Here is an 18,380-nt window from a genome sequence, read left to right as displayed (position 1 = left end):
GGCCACTTCACTGCTCACTCCCAACTCTAAATCATTTATGAACAAGTTAAAGAGCATGGGACCCAGTACCGAGCCCTGCGGCACCCCACTGCTTACCGTCCTCCACTGCGAAGACTGCCCATTTATACTCACTCTCTGCTTCCTATTACTCAGCCAGTTTTTGATCCACAAGAGGACCTGTCCTTTTACTCCATGACTCTCAAGCTTTCTAAGGAGCCTTTGATGAGGAACTTTATCAAAAGCTTTCTGGAAGTCAAGGTAAACAACATCTATCGGGTCTCCTTTGTCCACATGTTTGTTCACCCCCTCAAAGAAATGTAACAGGTTAGTGAGGCAAGATCTTCCCTTGCAGAACCCATGCTGAGTCTTCCTCAATAACCCGTGTTCATCAATGTGCCTACTCATTCTGTCCTTGATAATGGTTTCTACCAACTTTCCCGGTATTGAAGTCAGACTGACTGGCCTGTAATTTCCCGGATCTCCTCTGGAACCCTTTCTAAAGATGGGGGTGACATTTGCTACCTTCCAGTCCTCAGGAACGGAGGCAGATTTCAATGAAAGATTACAGATTTTGGGTCAATATGTGTTCTGGTAGAGAGAAAGAGACTGAGTTTCTTGATGCTCTCAATGACTGTGCTATGGAGCAGATGGTCACAGAACCTACCAGGGGTGGGGCGATCCTGGATTTGGTCCTAAGTAATGCCCAAGACCTGGTGAGAGATGTAAAACTGATTGCACGGCTTGGGAGCAGTAACCATAACGTTATTGATATCACTATTTGTATAAATAGGGAGTTGCCCCAAAAGACTAGCACAACCATGTTTAACTTGGGTAAATTATCTGAGATGCGGAGGCATGTGAAGAAGAAACTGAAAGGAAAGGTAAATACAATCAAAACCCTTGGGGAAGCTTGGAGGCTATTTAAAATTACAATCCTATAAGCACAGATAAAATATATACCACAACTTAGGAAAGGTACAAACAGGTATAAGAGAAGGCCTGCATGGTTAACAAACAAAGTAATGGAAGCTGTAAAAGGTAAGAAGGACTTCTTTAAGCAGTGGAAAGCTAGTCCAAGTGAAATGAATAAAAGAGAACACAGGCAATGGCAAATCAAATGCAAGACTGTGATCAGGCAGGCAAAAAGGGACTATGAGGAGCATATTGCAAAAAACATAACGACCAACAATAAAAATTTATTTAAATATATTAGAAGCAGGAAACCAAACAGGGAGGCAGTGAGGCCCTTGGATGACAAAGGGGGTCAAAGGATTACTGAAGGAAGATAGGGAAATGGCTGAGAAGCTGAATGAATTTTTTGCCTCCGTCTTCACTGTGGAAGATGAGAAGTACCTCTGTCTCTACTTTCTCTATCCCATGCATTATCTTGTAAACCTCTATCATGTCACCCAACAGTCAACATTTCTCCAAGCTAAAGAGTCCCAAGCGTTTCAACCTTTCTTCATAGGGAAAGTGTTCCAGCCCCTTAATCATTCTAGTTGCCATTTTCTGGACTTTCTCCAATGCTATAATATCCTTTTTGAGGTGCGGCGACCAGAACTGCACACAGTACTCCAAATGAGACCGCACCATCGATTTATACAGGGGCATTATGATACTGGCTGATTTGTTTTCAGTTCCCTTCCTAATAATTCCCAGCATGGCGTTGGCCTTTTTTATTGCAAACGCACACTGTCTTGACATTTTCAGTGAGTTATCTACCACGACCCCAAGATCTTTCTCTTGGTCAGTCTCTGCCAGTTCACACCCCATCAACTTGTATTTGTAGCTGGGATTCTTGGCCCCAATGTGCATTACTTTCCACTTGGCAACAGTGAACTGCATCTGCCACGTCGACGCCCACTCACCCAGCCTCAACAGGTCCCTTTGGAGTTCCTCACAATCCTCTCTGGTTCTCACTACCCTGAACAATTTAGTGTCATCCGCAAACTTGACCACTTCACTGCTCACTCCCAACTCTAAATCATTTATGAACAAGTTAAAGAGCATGGGACACACTACCGAGTCCTGCGGAACCCCACTGCTTACCGTCTTCCACTGCGAAGACTGCCCATTTATACTCACTCTCTGCTTCCTATTACTCAGCCAGTTTTTGATCCACAAGAGGACCTGTCCTTTTACTCCATGACTCTCAAGCTTTCTAAGGAGCCTTTGATGAGGAACTTTATCAAAAGCTTTCTGGAAGTCAAGGTAAACAACATCTATCGGGTCGCCTTTGTCCACATGTTTGTTCACCCCCTCAAAGAAATGTAACAGGTTAGTGAGGCAAGATCTTCCCTTACAGAACCCATGCTGAGTCTTCCTCAATAACCCGTGTTCATCAATGTGCCTACTCATTCTGTCCTTGATAATGCTTTCGACCAACCTTCCCGGTATTGAAGTCAGACTGACTGGCCTGTAATTTCCCGGATCTCCTCTGGAACCCTTTTTAAAGATGGGGGTGACAATTGCTACCTTCCAGTCCTCAGGAACGGAGGCAGATTTCAATGAAAGATTACAGATTTTTTTTCAGAAGATCCACAAGTTCAACTTTGAGTTCTTTCAAAACTCTCGGATGTATGCCATCCGGACCCGGTGACTTATTAGTTTTTAATTTGTCTATCAGTTCTAGGACCTCCTCTTTTGTCTCCTCAATCTGACTCAGGTCTTTCAACACCCCTTCCAAAATTAGTGGTTCTGGGGCAGGCAAACAATTCTCATCTTGCACGGTGAAGACGGAGGCAAAAAATGCATTCAGCTTCTCAGCCATTTCCCAATCCTCCTTCAGTAATCCTTTTACCCCATGGTCATCCAAGGGTCCCACTGCCTCCCTGGCTGGTTTCTTACTTCTAATATATTTGAAGAAATTTTTATTGTTGGTCTTTATGTTGTTTGCAATATGCTCCTCATAGTCCCTTTTTGCCTGCCTGATCACAGTCTTGCATTTGATTTGCCAAAGCCTGTGTTCCCTTTTACTAATCTCACTTGGACTGGTTTTCCACCGCTTAAAGGAGTCCTTCTTACCTTTTACAGCTTCCATTACTTTGTTTGTTAAACATGGTTAACAAACCATGCAGGCCTTTTCTTATGCCTGTTTGTACCTTTCCTAACTTGTGGTATATATTTTATCTGAGCTTCTAGGATTATACTTTTAAATAGTCTCCAAGCTTCCCCAAGGGTTTTGACCGTATTTACCTTTCCTTTCAGTTTCCTCCTCACATGCCTCCTCATCTCAGAGAATTTACCCCTTTTAAAGTTAAACGTGGTTGTGGAGGTCTTTTTGGGCAACTCCCTATTTATACAAACGGTGAAATCAATAACATTATGGTCACTGCTCCCAAGCGGCGCAATCACTTTTACATCTCTCACCAAGTCTTGGGCATTACTTAGGACCAAATCCAGGATTGCCCCACCCTTGGTAGGTTCTGAGACCATCTGCTCCATAGCACAGTCATTGAGAGCATCAAGAAACTCAATCTCTTTCTCTTGACCAGAACACATATTGACCCAATCAATCTGCGGGTAGTTAAAATCACCTATTACAACACAGTTTTTACGTTTAGCCGCTATCTTTAAGCCTTCCATCATATTATAATCATCCTCTTTCTTTTGATTTGGTGGGTGATAACAAACTCCCATAGTTAAATTTCCTTTTGGGCCCTCTATTTCAACCCAAAGCATTTCTAAAAGGGAATCTAATTCTCTGACCTCAGTCTTACTGGATTGTATATCCTCTCTGACATACAGAGCCACCCCACCTCCAACCCTTCCCTCCCTATCCTTCCGCTATAACTTATATCCAGGAATCACTGTGTCCCACTGATTCTCCTCATTCCACCAAGTTTCTAAAATTCCCACAATTCCCAAAAATTCTCCCAACACTAAACATTCTAACTCACCAATTTTACTTCGAACACTTCTAGCATTTGCATACAAACATCTATAATTTCCCAGGCAAGCTAGGCCCGCCACCTTCCTCCTGCCGCCTCGAGACTATGGCAGACAGTTACCCGGTAGAAAAATAGCAGCCAACCCTTCATCTCTTTGAGATGAGTCCTCCCGAACCAGAGACATTTCATCTCCTGTCGGCTTTCCCCCAAGATTTAGTTTAAAAACTGCTCTGTGTCACAAGCTGGGGCTGGGTCAGACAAAGTCCAGGGGCAGTCCATGGTCTGTAGCCAGTGAGCAAAGAGGGTCCAAGGCGCCAAAACCAAATCGCAGTCCAGGTATCGCAGGTCAGAGGTTCAGAAGCCGAAGTCAGGGGGTCCAGAAGTCAAAGCCAAGGTCAGGGGGTCCAGAAGCCAAAGTCAAAAGCCGAAGTGGATGCTAGAACGTCAGGTAAGTGACTAGTTGCTTCCACAAAGCCTCCTCCCAAAGCCCACAGCTATATAGCCCTTTGCTGTCTGTTGCCCATTTGGGCTAATTGCTGGCTCAGAGAGGCAGCCAGGATCCTGCTGAGACTCAAGCATCCTCACTCCTAGGAGGGCCAGAATCCTTTCAAAACTCAGGGCTCAGGAAGCGTCTTGCTCGTGAGCGTGCCGCCCTCCTCCGATCCCTGAGGTCCTGACGAAGGCGGTCACGCACACGAGCCACCTGAGAGGGCGAGGCAGGGGGGCTTGGATCTTCTCCAGCAGGAGGCAGGGGCACTGGTACAGGTGGCAGGGGCACAGTTTCTTCTGCAGGCTCAGCTTCTTCTGCAGGGTCCCCATTACCAATGACACTCTGCCACCTTTTTGATTTTAAGCGCCAGCAGCCTGGTTCCATCCGGGGACAAGTGGAGACCGTCTCTTTTGTACAGCTCCCGCTTGTTCCAAAAAGCATCCCAGTGCCTAACAAACTTAAACCCTTCCTCTTTACACAATCGTCTCATCCACACATTGAGACTTCTAATTTGTGCCCGTCTCTCCTGCCCTGCACGTGGAACAGGTAGGACTTCCGAGAAGGCTACCTTGGAGGTCCTGGCCTTAAGTCTCCCTCCTAGCAGCCTAAATTTTTCCTCCAGGACCTCACGACTGCATTTCCCCACATCGTTGGTGCCAACATGCACCACGACCACAGGCTCCTCCCCAGCACTGTCTATCAGCCTATCTACTACATGCGTAATGTTCGCTACCTTCGCACCAGGCAGGCAAGTCACCATACGGTCAGTATGCGGTTTCACCACCCAGCTATCTACTTGCCTAAATATCAAATCACCAACTACCAAAACCCCCCTTCTCCCCCTGCCCAGGGATGGTTCCTTGGCACGAAAGGATTCCCGCTCACCAACTGAAGAAGAGGTCCCATCTGAGGGCGCATTCCCCTTATCCTCAGCACGGTGTCCTGTTCCCTCTCGACCCTCACGCTCTCTGGCAGCAACGGGGCTGCTACGTTCAGAGCGGGTCTCATCTAATACGCCCCCGAGAGTCTTCCCCAAGTGCCTAACTGACCATTTCTGCTTCCCCAGGACAGTCACCTCGGCTTCAAGGGTACGAACTCGTTCCCTGAGGACCAGGAGCTCCTTGCATCGAGCACACACCCAAGACTTCTGTCCTTTGGGCAGATAGTTGTACATGTGACACTCAGTGCAAAACACTGGAAAGCCCCAACCCCCCTGCTGGCATTCTATCATATATATATATATATATATATATATATATATATATATATATATATATATATATATATAGTCCTCTTTAAATGCTGTTTGTTTAAGTGGCTCCCCTTCTAGAGGGTCAACTTACCTTATTGGGAGAACAAGGAAATCAGGGATCTGGGTTCCTGGCCCTTAGGGAGCCCCTAGGTGAAGAGGCACAGGCCAAGAGGCCTTTGGCAAGCCTCAGCTTAAAATGCAAAGAGGGTGGAGCAGAGGCACTCCTAAGCAATCAGCAGCAATCACTCTCAATCTCTTTCACCTTTAGCCCACTCAACCAAACAAAGAGCAGTTCCCCAGCTATCACAACTCAGAATTTTAGTCAGTCCCACAAACCTCAGAATGAAGTCTTTCAAAACTCAAATTCTCAGCAACTTCTCCAGCTGTCTCAGCTATGAGAGCTGCTCTGCTCTGTTCTGCTTCTCTCAGACCTCTGTGAGATGTGCTCAGCCTTTGGCAAGGCGCAGCTTAAAATGCAAAGAGGGTGGAGCAGAGGCACTCCTAAGCAAGAACTCACAATACAAGAACTCATGGGCATTTGATGAAATTGCTGAGCAGACAGGTTAAAACGGATAAAAGGAGGTACTTCTTCACCCAAAGGGTGATTAACATGTGGAATTTACTGCCACAGGAGGTTGTGGCAGCAGTGGTGTAGGGAGGGGGGGCGTGGGGGGCGGGTCGCCCCAGGTCTGGGGGTCCCCGCATTGCCAAGGGGGGCCCCGAACAATGGCCATGTTGCTCGGTTCTCGTAGCGTGAAGCTGCTTGCGGATCTTCGCGTCTCCCTGCCTAGCGGAATAATAGCCGCAGGAGCAGAGTTTATATATGTTTGTAACAGAAGGAGCAGAAAGGTTTGACGCCTTGGAGCGTGCAGGGCTGGCCGGCGGGGAAAGAGTCCCTTTTCCGAGAGATCGAGTGACGAAGATCGCCCTTGGGCTGGACGCAGAGCGCCTTCTGCAGCCCTCGCAGGATCTGGCCCCAACTCCAAGAGGACCGGGACCCGGGCGCGCGGTTGCTTTTGAGCTGCTTCTGCTTCCTCTGCCCACTCGCGGCCGGCTGCGTTCTCCATTTGACCCCACTTTGGCGTCTGCCCTCGCCCGCCCCCTAGAGGGGGCAGGCCGAGGAGGAGCCAGGGGCCTGATCCGCCCGAGGGGCCTGGCAGGAGATCGGGTTGCCTGTTTTGCATATGTTTTGGTGACATTTTCCCTGAGCTTAAGACATAAATGTGTGACATGGAGGCTAAAAAACTGTGAGCCAGCTCACACTAACTCAGCTTAGAGGGAACACTGCTAACTAGTATAAGTACACTGGCTGTCAGTCCTAAGAACTCTTACCTGGTAGAAAGTCGCCTTGACTGAAATGTGACTTCTGTGTAAAGATGTGTAGCAGTGCCTTTATTAAGGGACTTATTTAACATGGTTTACTTCTGGATAAGTGGGTCTAAGACTGCAGGCTTAAGGTAATTGAAACATGAGACAAAAGGAGTCTGCGCAGGCTGCAACACTTGCAGAGCAGCTGCCAGTGCTTAATTAGCATGCTGGCACAACACCTGGGGAAGGGCACATGCAGAAGGTTCCATTTCTGCAGCTACGTTGTTTTGCCTTATATTGAACTCAACCCAGAAGCTGCAGCCTTACACATGTCGGCTTGGTAGTAAATAAAGAAACAGTGCAGTCTTGTGCATTTTAACTCAGAATTACCATTTTATTCAGTGAGCCTTACTTAAAAGTGAGGGAAAGCCCTGGTGCAGCCCTCCAGCTGAAGACACCCTCTGCCCTATTTTAGGAGAAAAGTTTGCAAAGTTCATATGCATGGTGGGTGGGGAGCATTCTTTCAGGTAGAAGGGAAGCTGCTGTGTCCAGCAATTATTAGAATCAATGTTGCTTTCATAGAATGAGATCTCTTGCTATGGGAGGATGTGAATGGGACTATCGATGAAGGTAATGGTTGACCTAAGGACATGACCTTTGGGATGCTGCCAGAGGAACATGTCTTGCTGGAGCCAACTAACAAGTGGTCTGGGAGTTGCTTGTTGAAAACCACATCAGCATGCCTGTTTTTGTTTTCCTTGTTTTTCTTGTAAGCTTGCTTAATATAGAAGTCCCACAAGTTCAGGGCACAAGGGGAACAGCTGGGCCAGCAGGCTGCTTGTGGCATTTCTCCCTGTCACATGGTGTGGTGGGGTAATCAGGTTATCAATCACATGACCTAGATCGCACCAGCAGTGCCATCTTGGGGGGGTGCCGCCCCCAAAGTGACACCACTTCCTGTTTCCCCCCCCACAAGTGGTGGCCATTTTGGGGGAGTTACATCACTTCCTGTTTCCAGCAGGGCTCCCTCGCAAGTGGTGGCCATCTTGCGGAAGTGACATCACCGGAAGTGACATCATATCCTGTTTCTGGTGGCGTGCACACACATAGGGGGGCCCACATAAATCTTGGGCCCCAGGCCCCCAAAGCCCTAGCTATGCCCCTGGGTGGCAGCCACAAGCATGGCCATCTTCAAGTGGGGTTTAGATAAAAATATGGAGCAGAGGTCCATCAGTGGCTATTAGCCACTGTGTGTGTGTGTGTATACACAATATATATAAATTTTGGCCTCTGTGTGACACAGAGTGTTGGAATAGATGGGCCATTGGCCTGATCCAACATGGCTTCTCTTATGTTCTTATGTTCTCCGGAACTACTTCTATTGGAAGGGGTGTTGAAAGACCTGAGCCAGATTGAGGTGACAAGAGAGGAGGGCCTACAACTGATGGACAAATTAAAAACTAATAAATCACCAGGTCCGGATGGCATACATCCAAGAGTTCTGAAAGAACTCAAAGTTGAGCTTGTGGATCTTCTGAAAAAAATCTGTAATCTTTCATTGACATCTGCCTCCGTTCCTGAGGACTGGAAGGTAGCAAATGTCACCCCCATCTTTAAAAAGGGTTCCAGAGGAGATCCGGGTAACTACAGGCCAGTCAGTCTGACTTCAATACTGGGAAAGTTGGTTGAAACCATTATCAAGGACAGAATGAGTAGGCACATTGATGAACACGAGTTATTGAGGAAGACTCAGCATGGGTTCTGTAAGGGAAGATCTTGCCTCACTAACCTGTTACATTTCTTTGAGGGGGTGAACAAACATGTGGACGAAGCAGACCCGATAGATATTGTTTACCTTGACTTCCAGAAAGCTTTTGATAAAGTTCCTCATCAAAGGCTCCTTAGTAAGCTCGAGAGTCATGCAGTAAAAGGACAGGTCCTCGTGTGGATCAAAAACTGGCTAATTAATAGGAAGCAGAGAGTGAGTATAAATGGGCAGTCTTCGCAGTGGAGGACGGTAAGCAGTGGAGTGCCGCAGGGCTCAGTACTGGGTCCCATGCTCTTTAACTTGTTCATAAAGGATTTGGAGTTGAGAGTAAGCAGTGAAGTGGCACTAAATTGTTCAGGGTGGTAAGAACCAATGAGGATTGTAAGGAACTCCAAAGGGATCTGTTGAGGCTGGGTGAGTGGGCGTCAACGTGGCAGATGAGGTTCAATGTAGCCAAATGCAAAGTAATGCACATTGGGGCCAAAAATCCCAGCTACAAATACAAGTTGATGGGGTGTGAACTGGCAGAGACTGACCAAGAGAGAGATCTTGGGGTCATGGTAGATAACTCACTGAAAATGATTGCAATAAAAAAGGCCAACGCCATGCTGGGAATTATAAGGAAGGGAATTGAAAACAAATCAGCCAGTATCATAATGCCCCTGTATAAATCGATGGTGCGGTCTCATTTGGAATACTGTGTGCAATTCTAGTCACTGCAGCTCAAAAAGGATATTATAGCACTGAAAAAAGTGCAGAAAAGGGCAACTAGAATGATTACAGGTTTTAGAACACTTTCTCTATGAAGAAAGGTTAAAACGCTTGGGGCTCTTTAGCTTGGAGAAACGTCGACTGCGGGGTGACACGATAGAGGTTTACAAGATTATGCATGGGATGGAGAAGGTAGAGAAAGAAGTACTTTTCTCCCTTTCTCACAATACAAGAACTGTGGGCATTCAATGAAATTGCTGAGCAGTCGGGTCAGAACGGATAAAAGGAGGTACTTCTTCACCCAAAGGGTGATTAACATGTGGAATTCACTGCCACAGGAGGTGGTGGCGGCTACAAGCATAGCCAGCTTCAAGAAGGGGTTAGATAAAAATATGGAGCAGAGGTCCATCAGTGGCTATTAGCCACAGTGCGTGTGTGTGTGTGTGTGTGTAAACTTTTGGCCACTGTGTGATACAGAGTGTTGGACAGGATGGACCATTGGCCTGATCCAACATGGCTTCTCTTATGTTCTTAAGAAGAGAGACCACATAGAAGAGCACAAACCTGGATAAAGTTTTAGAAAGAAACCTATTTCTTCCCTTTTGGAGTCCTCAAACCTTATGCTGGTAGAATAGAGTAGAATGGGTTAGGTATCTCATATCCTACAAAGTGGCTTATGCATTCTACTCTGTTGGTACATATGTGCAGCTGAAGAGGTTTTCTTGCTCCAGACCCAGATGCCTCAGAGCCCATCCAACCTAGCACACCAGGTTCTGGCAGAGGTCAGAGTCATAATTCCAGTGAAACAGCTTAACAGTGAAGTGACAATTTCATCTTGTAAAAGCAAGCATTACCAAAACTGCATATAAAGTATTCACCTCCGCCTAATGATGCAGTCTCTCAGAGGAGAAAAGTAACACTCAGAGCACAAATACATGCTTTGAAATGAGTTGTTAGGAAGGCAGGTTTCTGCTGAGAAATCCTATTTGTGAGAATAAGTTGCCTTCCTTGTTAAAATGTTACCTAATATATTTATGAGCAAACACGCTGCGATATCATGGTGTGGGTATCAGGAGCAAATCCTGATGGGTAACTATACATTGAACAGCAAATAATAGGTCTTAATAAATGACTATTGATTAGAAAACTAGTAATACTATGACTGCATAAGTCAGCTGCAAGCCCCCAAAGGCTTGCATTCAACCAGCCTACCTTTCCTTCCTTGCCATTGAACACTTACAGTCTTTCTCTTTCCCCACCTGCATATCTTTTACATGAGACAGCAGTTCTTCACTGACTATAAGAATTCCTTGGGGTCTACATGAGTAAGATGTACAGGCTTGTTCAGCGCAATGCAATCTGAGCACAGCAGATTACCAGAAAGCATGGTAAAATTGGCTAGGAGGACCAAGACTATACCAATTGAAATATCAGAAACTGTAATAGGTTAACAATCAGGTACAGGAGACTGCATGGCTTTGTTTGAGCAGGAACGCATAGAAATGCAGTTCCAGCTGGCTTGGTGTCAGGAGGTGTGGCCTCATATGCAAATGAGTACCTGCTGTGCTTTTTCTACAAAAAACCCCTGTGTGAAACAATGGTGATGTCAGGGGTGTGGCCTAATATGCAAATAAGTTCCTGCTGGGCTTTTTCTACAAAAAAAGCCCTGGGAGACCACCATTTCCTGCCCCAAAAATTAGAATTGCCATTTTTATTATCAAAGGGTTTTTTAATTAAGCCTTATTTTGTTCAAGGACCTTTACCAAAAGGGAAGGAAAAAAGAAAGACAACTATGAGGATGTTCAAAAACTGCATTTCTAAAAAGCATGTCTACATACTTAAGCTTGGAGCCATGGAAAATCTCTACGGATTTCTGTTTAGGGACCACTGAATGACAGTTGAGACTTCAGGGGAGGATTCAGACTTTCTTCCTCTCCCCCACCCCCCAATGCAATAATGGTATCTCATTTGCTGGAAGCTCTATATACGCCTCAGCCCCCAGGAAGTCAGGGACTGGAGGGCAGAACTGGAAACTGCCCATCACAGAGTACAACTTTCTTACCTCCCCACTTACTGCTGCTCAACATGATCCCTGAAATGCTGCTCCCAAGGAGCCAGTGAATCAGGAATGGCATGGGCAGGGAACTGTTGGTTTACAGAAGTGAAAGGAAAGGTCCCCTGTGCAAGCACCAGTTGTTTCCACTCTGGGGTGACGTCGCATCACAACGTTTTCATGGCAGACTTTTTACAGGGTGGTTTGCCATTGTCTTCCCCAGTCAACTACATTTCCCCCCCAGCAAGCTGGGTACTCATTTTACTGACCTTAGAAGGATAGAAGGCTGAGTCAACCCTGAGCCGGCTACCTGAATCCAGCTTCCACCGGAATTCAACTCAGGTCATGTGCAGAGTTCAGATTGCAGTACTGCAGCTTTATCACTCTGTGCCACGGGGCTGCTTACAGCAGTGGGGGGGAGGGCAATTGGTAGAAACCTCCCCTTTCCTTAGAGGAATTGTCCTATGGGTACAGTCAGAATGCAGACAGATTGGGAGGGTATTACATCTATCCTATATCCCAACATACTGTTTTATGTGATATCAGGCAATGGGGGGCAGAGAGAATATTTTACAGTATTATCCAAATCTGTAATATAGTCACAAAAATTATTTTTAACTAAATTATTTGTAATCTAGTAACTTCTGCACATAAACTGAGAAATCTCTTCAGTTACCACATGCAGCAACCAAAAGCTTAAGGCTTGGCACTGGAGTTTTAGAAGTCCAGGACACCAGAGTATAAAATGTTCCTCTTCTCAATGTCTTGCTATAAATACCAGTGACCTTACTACGCAGGGATAAGCATATTTGATAGAGTCCCCCACATAAGTATTTTCTAGGGAAAAACACCTTAGTAATTGAGTAGCTCTTTCAAGTTTTCAAAGCAATTTGCATACATTACCATGTTGTAATCCTTGAAATGACCCTTTAAAGCAGGTGAGGATTATTATCCCCATATTACAAAGAGGCCATAAGGCCAAGAGTAGTCACCTAGTAGTCGTGGTGAAGGCAAGATTCAGAGCAGGGACTTTCTCACTTATGACTCAGCTGCTACACCAAGTCTCTAAAGTCACATCTCAATAAACTGATCTAAATAATGTTCATATAAACAAAGTTACGCTGATGTGTCCTTCTGAAGACAGTTTATGAATTTTTACCTAATATCAGGAACTCTGGGCAATCAAAATTCAATATGTAATGGAACAAAATTAAATTAAAATATCCATACAATTAATCAGGAAACAAATGTTTTGAGATAAAATTAATCCATGCTTCTAAGTTAGTAATACAGTAGAGTCGAGGCATTCATTGATAACCACAGAAGTTGTAAGAATTAAAAGTTGGTTCCAATTTTGCTGACACATGCAACAAAATGAGATGGTAATGTTTTTAAGTAATACCACCTCAGGCTGCCAAATGAGATGATTGGAGTCTTAATATTTCTTCATGCAAAAAAACCTGTACAGAGAAGACGTTACCACATATGGGATGAAAATTCTTGCTTTCCCCCCATCACAGGTTGTGGGAATTCTTCATACAGAAGAACTTTGAAACAAGTAATCCCACACCTGTAGGCTGAGATGGTGCAGTCCATTTTATCAGCACAGCACAATGTGCTCTGTTCTCATTCTGCTGTGTGTATAGACTGGGCTCTAAAATTGGAAAGTTGTATTTGTCAGTGTCGTGTCATGAAACTGTTACAGATAATACATACTCATGATCAATCGCCAGTGGCTGGGGATGAAGTATTGGAAACAACATTCTAATGGCTTGTTCCATTTCTGCAACCATTCAGCCCTGACGACTGTGGAAAAGGAGTGCTGGGCAACATGTCCAATTAGGATTGCTAACATTTCTTATACCCCGACTCAGGGAGAACAGAAGTCAGGCCTGTTGATTTACACAGAATGCACTTTTACATAAGCACATTGAAGACTGCACCTTTATTAACTACTCCCCCCCCCCCAATAACTCCCTACTTCAAACAGCAAATTTTAATCCCTTTGAAAAAAATACTTGCATACCCCACTAGAAAATACAGAAAACCCTTGAAGACGAAAAAAGCAAGCTGTAACAGCTAAATTATTTTCCCCTCAATCAGTTCTCTCCAACTTAGAAGGAAGCCTGCTACAACCCACAGTGTTAATACTTCAAAGACTTACCCAGGTGTTTAACAACATTCCTGGGTATAGCTCCCCCCTCATTTGGGCTGGACTATTTCCAGCATTAACTTTAAGCTCTTTTTAAAAACCAGTGAAAGATCCCACCTTGACAGGAGAACATCTAACTCTGTTGCTGCTGAGTCAAATCCAATGTGGTGGTGGGGAGTGGAGCGAGAAATCAGTTGATTTCATGTAATTTCAAGAACAGTGTGGTCTGTCTTCCAATTCATTACTTAGGAACAAAATACTGTTCAGGGACTAATAAACCTTTTAACTAATTTTAGGCTGCATTAGTTTCATATTGTACAACAAAAGGCTTTGTTTTGGCCAAAAGACATCTATAAACACCTGTAAGCTTGATTTACATTAGTTTAGAACTACTGGCACAGAGGAACTAGTAACATCTTCTGTAGTCACACTCCCACCATCATGATCCCTTCATAGAAACTGATCAAATTTTATCTTAGCAACAATACTAGCAATAAATAGCCTTAAACCTATTCAAGGGGATTTAAAAGCAGGCAACTAGAATGGAGCACACAAAGCTCTTGTGGTCCCACCTTATGCATGTTTACTTGGCAGTAAGCTTCACTGTGTTCAATGGCACTTACTCCTGTTAAGTAATTCATAGGTTAATTGGTGTGGCAATCAAACTGGGGTTAAGGGCTTCCACTATATAAAGGTAATTAACACTTCAGAGGTAGTTCTGTCATCTTTTAGTTTTTTATCTTTAATACCTGCATGGAGGCAGAAATCAGCTGGGGCAATACTCCTATTTCCCACTGCATCTTCAAACCAGAGAAAAAGCCATGTTTTTATTGCTGCAGCTGTTATAAGCATAAGAGTTACTGTCCATATTTTCCCCAAGATATTAGAGTTTGACTGGATTGATAACTATAACAACGTAGTGAAAAACTTTAACAAAATAATGTAAATGTTCTTAATTACTATGCATGTTACTTGGATGTGAAATTCATCAGCATGGGTGGGGTAGAAACCTGGAGATAATTGTGAGAAGTATGTTGCAGCTGGAATGGATCCAGGAAGATAAAGTTAGATAAAACATCTTTTCTCTTTGGAGGATCTTCTACCGGCAGTAGGAATGCTTCTTGTTTCCACTTAGGCTCTGCTTGTGAATAAAAGAAATATTATAAAAACACAATCTAAAGCAAGAATGTCAAACATACAGCTGGGGGCCAGAACTGACCTGTTCAGGCTTGTTATTTGGTCTGAGAGCAAGGAAGAAGAGGGTGGCGGTGGCAGCAAGAGCAGAGAAAAGACTCATGTCAGGCTGCACATTTGTGACTGCTGTCCTCTCTCCTACTCATGTCAGAGAGGGGTGGGGAGGAGTTCACCTCCTCCCTGTCAGTGTGCATGCATGCTGGGCTTCCTTTACCTTTGTTGCCACCACATTTGTTGTCTCGTCTGCCTGCCTCTCTTGCTCTTTCTCTGACAGGGAACCAGAGAAGCGGCCCTTTGAGAGGAGGGAAGAAAAAAGGAGGGAGAAAATCATTATGTGGTTGGGGAGCTGCTGATAGAAACAGACATTAGGAGAAGTGTAGGAATGGGAATGCCAGAGTGTACCTGAGTGGGTGGGATATAAGGGACTGGAGGGAGGGGCATGGAAGGAAAGGGTTGAAGTGCATGCAATGGAGTACATGGTGGGAACTGCACTTGGAAAGCCATGGGAGGAGAAGAAAAATATAGCTGTTGGGGTGACGGAAAGTGCTGAGTGTTTGTGTTTAGCGGGGTGGCATGCAAGAGCAGGAGTGTAGTTGGAGGCTAAGATAAAATGAGTCTTGCTGGGCCACCTTAAAGACTTAATGAGATTTTGTTGCATTGTTTTTATTTTCTAGGCATCTGTACCTTGCTTTTCTCCCCAAAAGGGGACCCAAAGCAATTTACAAGTTTCATTGTCCCCATTTATGTTTTTGTTCTCACAACTGTGCAGGGTATGTAGTCTGAAAGAGTGACTGGCCCAAAGTCACTCAGCAATTTCCCTGGCAGAGTGGTGCTTATGAACCTGGGTCTTCCAGTTGTTAGTCCTTATGCTTGAACCTCAGCACCATAGGGTGTATGTGTGTCTTTGTGGAAGTTTGGGTCTCTAAGTGGGACTGAAGTGCAAGGAAAGGAGTGGTCAATGGGAACAGACATGAGATTTGGAGGAGAGCTGATTGGTCTGGAATCTGGATGAATCACAGGGACGTAGTGGGAGAAAAGGGCTGGTTTAGGAGTTCTGGTCACTGACAGGGGGTCGGTGAATCTGCAGAGGGTTCATGATTTTTGTGGTGGATTAGGCAAGTGTTGAGGGCGATGACTCCAGTTCCTTGGAAAGTTCATATTATATGTGTACATTTTGGGGTGGAACCACTCCAAGAGGGGAGAAAACCCTGCTTCACACAAAAATATGTTTCCAGGGTTGCAGAGGAAAAAGTTGCTGATATAGTGTAGTGGGGAAAAGGACCCCTGCTATTACTTGTGTTGGGGAAAGGGGGGGAGGAATGGACTGGAAAAATTTCTCTAAGAGGGGATATGTACTCAAGGCACATAGTGAGTCAGTACAGTCAACAAAATGGGACATTTACATTGCTCCCCAACTACCAATGAAAGGATGCCCACAAATTTTAGGTAGATGGGGGAACAGTGTGCTCTACTGAGGAATAAGCTTTCTGAAGTTGGCAGTAGCTCATTCTTACCAGTTTTGGGGTCCAAATTACCCTCATCTTAAGGCTTTCGCTTCTAAAATTCTGTCTATGTTTGTGACAATGTATGTCTGTGAACAGCTCTTTTCTGTAATAAATGTCAAAAACTCAAAAGTACATTCTAGGCTTACAGATACACACCTAAACAGCATCCTCAAGATTGCTACAGCACAGACACTGACTCCCAATTTTGATGCAATAATTCAAAGCAAGAGGTGTCAATTCTCAAAGACAGTTAAATAAAGGAAATACTGTTAGAGTTTTCAATATTTTAAGCATGTTTGTATTTTGACTTTAAAATATTGTTAATCCTTTATAAAGCTAATATCTCTGGCACCTGGCATTACCTTTTATGATACACATGGCCCGGCCCAGCAAAGTGATATTTATGTCAGATCTAGCCCTCATAATAAATGAGATCAACATTTCTGATAAAGGAAAATGGGTTCAGGGTGGTTGTACTGGGATTTCTTATCACCCCATGAAGCAGGATGATTATATTTTTGTCTTGCCCTTCCTTCAAAGAGTGCAGGTTGACTCCACCTCCTTCATACAAGTCTGGTAATAATTCTGTGAAACTGATTGAAGCTGAGAATGACTGTCCTAAACTTTATGGCTTAGTAGTGACTTGAACCTGGGTGATTTCCACTTCCAGTCCAACACATCAAGATACCTCCATTTTGTGGTCTGTACCACTGCCAACTTTGCAGCCACATACACCAAGGCAATACAATCACTGGACCTAACAATATTAATATCAGCTACTGCTCATCTTCTAAAACTGTATTTGCCATTTAATGCCAATAATGTCCTTCAGTTCTCTACATAGGGCAAACAGGTCAAAACCCAATGCCAATGGAAAAATAGACACAAATCTGACAACAAGAATCACAAATCTGAGAAACTTGCAGGAGAACTTTTCAACTTCCCAGGCACTCAATAGAGAACCTAAAATTAGCTGTTTTATTGCAAAAGAATTTCAGAAAGAGACTGGAACAGGAGATTGCTGAATTATAAATTATTACAACACTCAGAATAATGGAATCCCCAAGGCTGAACAGAGATATTGGGTTCTTATCCCACTGCAGATGCTAAATCACTTAGTTCCAGGCCTCAGATTCAGTGGGAGCTCACAGGAGCGCAGCTCCTGAACCATTCTGAGAGTTCCACCTCCTCCTCCTGAGAATTCCACCTCCTTGTCTATTGAAGAGTATGTGCAGCTGCATAACAATCCCTGGATGAGCTCCACCACCTATTTTTCTACAAAACAACCCTTGCGAGTTCTCACTTGAACCCAGAATGAAACTTTGTTGGTTTTAAAGGTGCCCCTGGACTCAAACTTAGTTCTGACATCTGTTGTTAACTCTTTTATTATCTGTATGCTAATTTACTGCTATCCGCAAGTCTTAACAAATGCATTATTCCAATCTTAACAAATGCATTATTCCAATCAGTTACTTATGATAACTCTACAGGTCTTACCAAATGTGTTATTCCAATCTTAGCTGCACTTATTGCTCAGTTACTTATGCATCTTAACTCTAACTAGCCCTTCCTGGCAACTAACCTGCCCCCCCCCCCAGCCTCTATCTACCTATATGTAATGGTTGAAAAAGTTTTCTTTCAGTAGGAAGGGATCCCTCCCTATGGCAGCCTTTGATGGGATGCCTTTAGCACCAGCTTCTAGGGTCAAGAGCTTACAGGTGCTCCTGGAGTCTTCATTGATAATGGAGGCCCAGGTAGCAGCCACTGTCAAATCCGCATTCTATCATCTTAAGCAGATAAGGCAGTTGGTTCCATACGTGGAACACAGCGACTTGGCAACAGTGATCCATGTGACGGTCACCTCAAGAATAGACTACTGTAATGCCCTCTACATGGGGCTGCCCCTGACACAAATTTGGAAGCTGCAACTAGTGCAAAACAGAGCAGCCAGATTGCTATTGGAGCTACCTTTCCAGGAGCACATTCAACCTGCACTAGATATGCTGCACTGGTTGCCAGTAGTGTTCCATATTCTCTTCAAGGTGCTGGTCATGACC

The 18,380-nt window shown here is 44.6% G+C and overlaps 1 protein-coding gene across 1 annotated transcript in view; it reads right to left on the bottom strand.

Annotated features, from left to right (window-relative positions):
- Positions 1-14,229, bottom strand: part of ACOT11 (acyl-CoA thioesterase 11) — a 273,640-nt gene extending 259,411 nt beyond the window's left edge. Inside the window, exon 1 of the mRNA XM_060231869.1 lies at positions 14,197-14,229. The gene's annotated coding sequence lies outside the window, so the exon portion shown is untranslated. The remainder of the gene's footprint in view (positions 1-14,196) is intronic.
- Positions 14,230-18,380: the final 4,151 nt, after the last annotated feature.

The sequence above is a fragment of the Heteronotia binoei genome, chromosome 2 (genome assembly GCF_032191835.1).
Source record: "Heteronotia binoei isolate CCM8104 ecotype False Entrance Well chromosome 2, APGP_CSIRO_Hbin_v1, whole genome shotgun sequence".
Lineage (NCBI taxonomy): Eukaryota > Metazoa > Chordata > Lepidosauria > Squamata > Gekkonidae > Heteronotia > Heteronotia binoei.
Note: the sequence above shows the minus strand (reverse complement) of the source record. Positions and strands in the feature narration are given on the sequence as shown.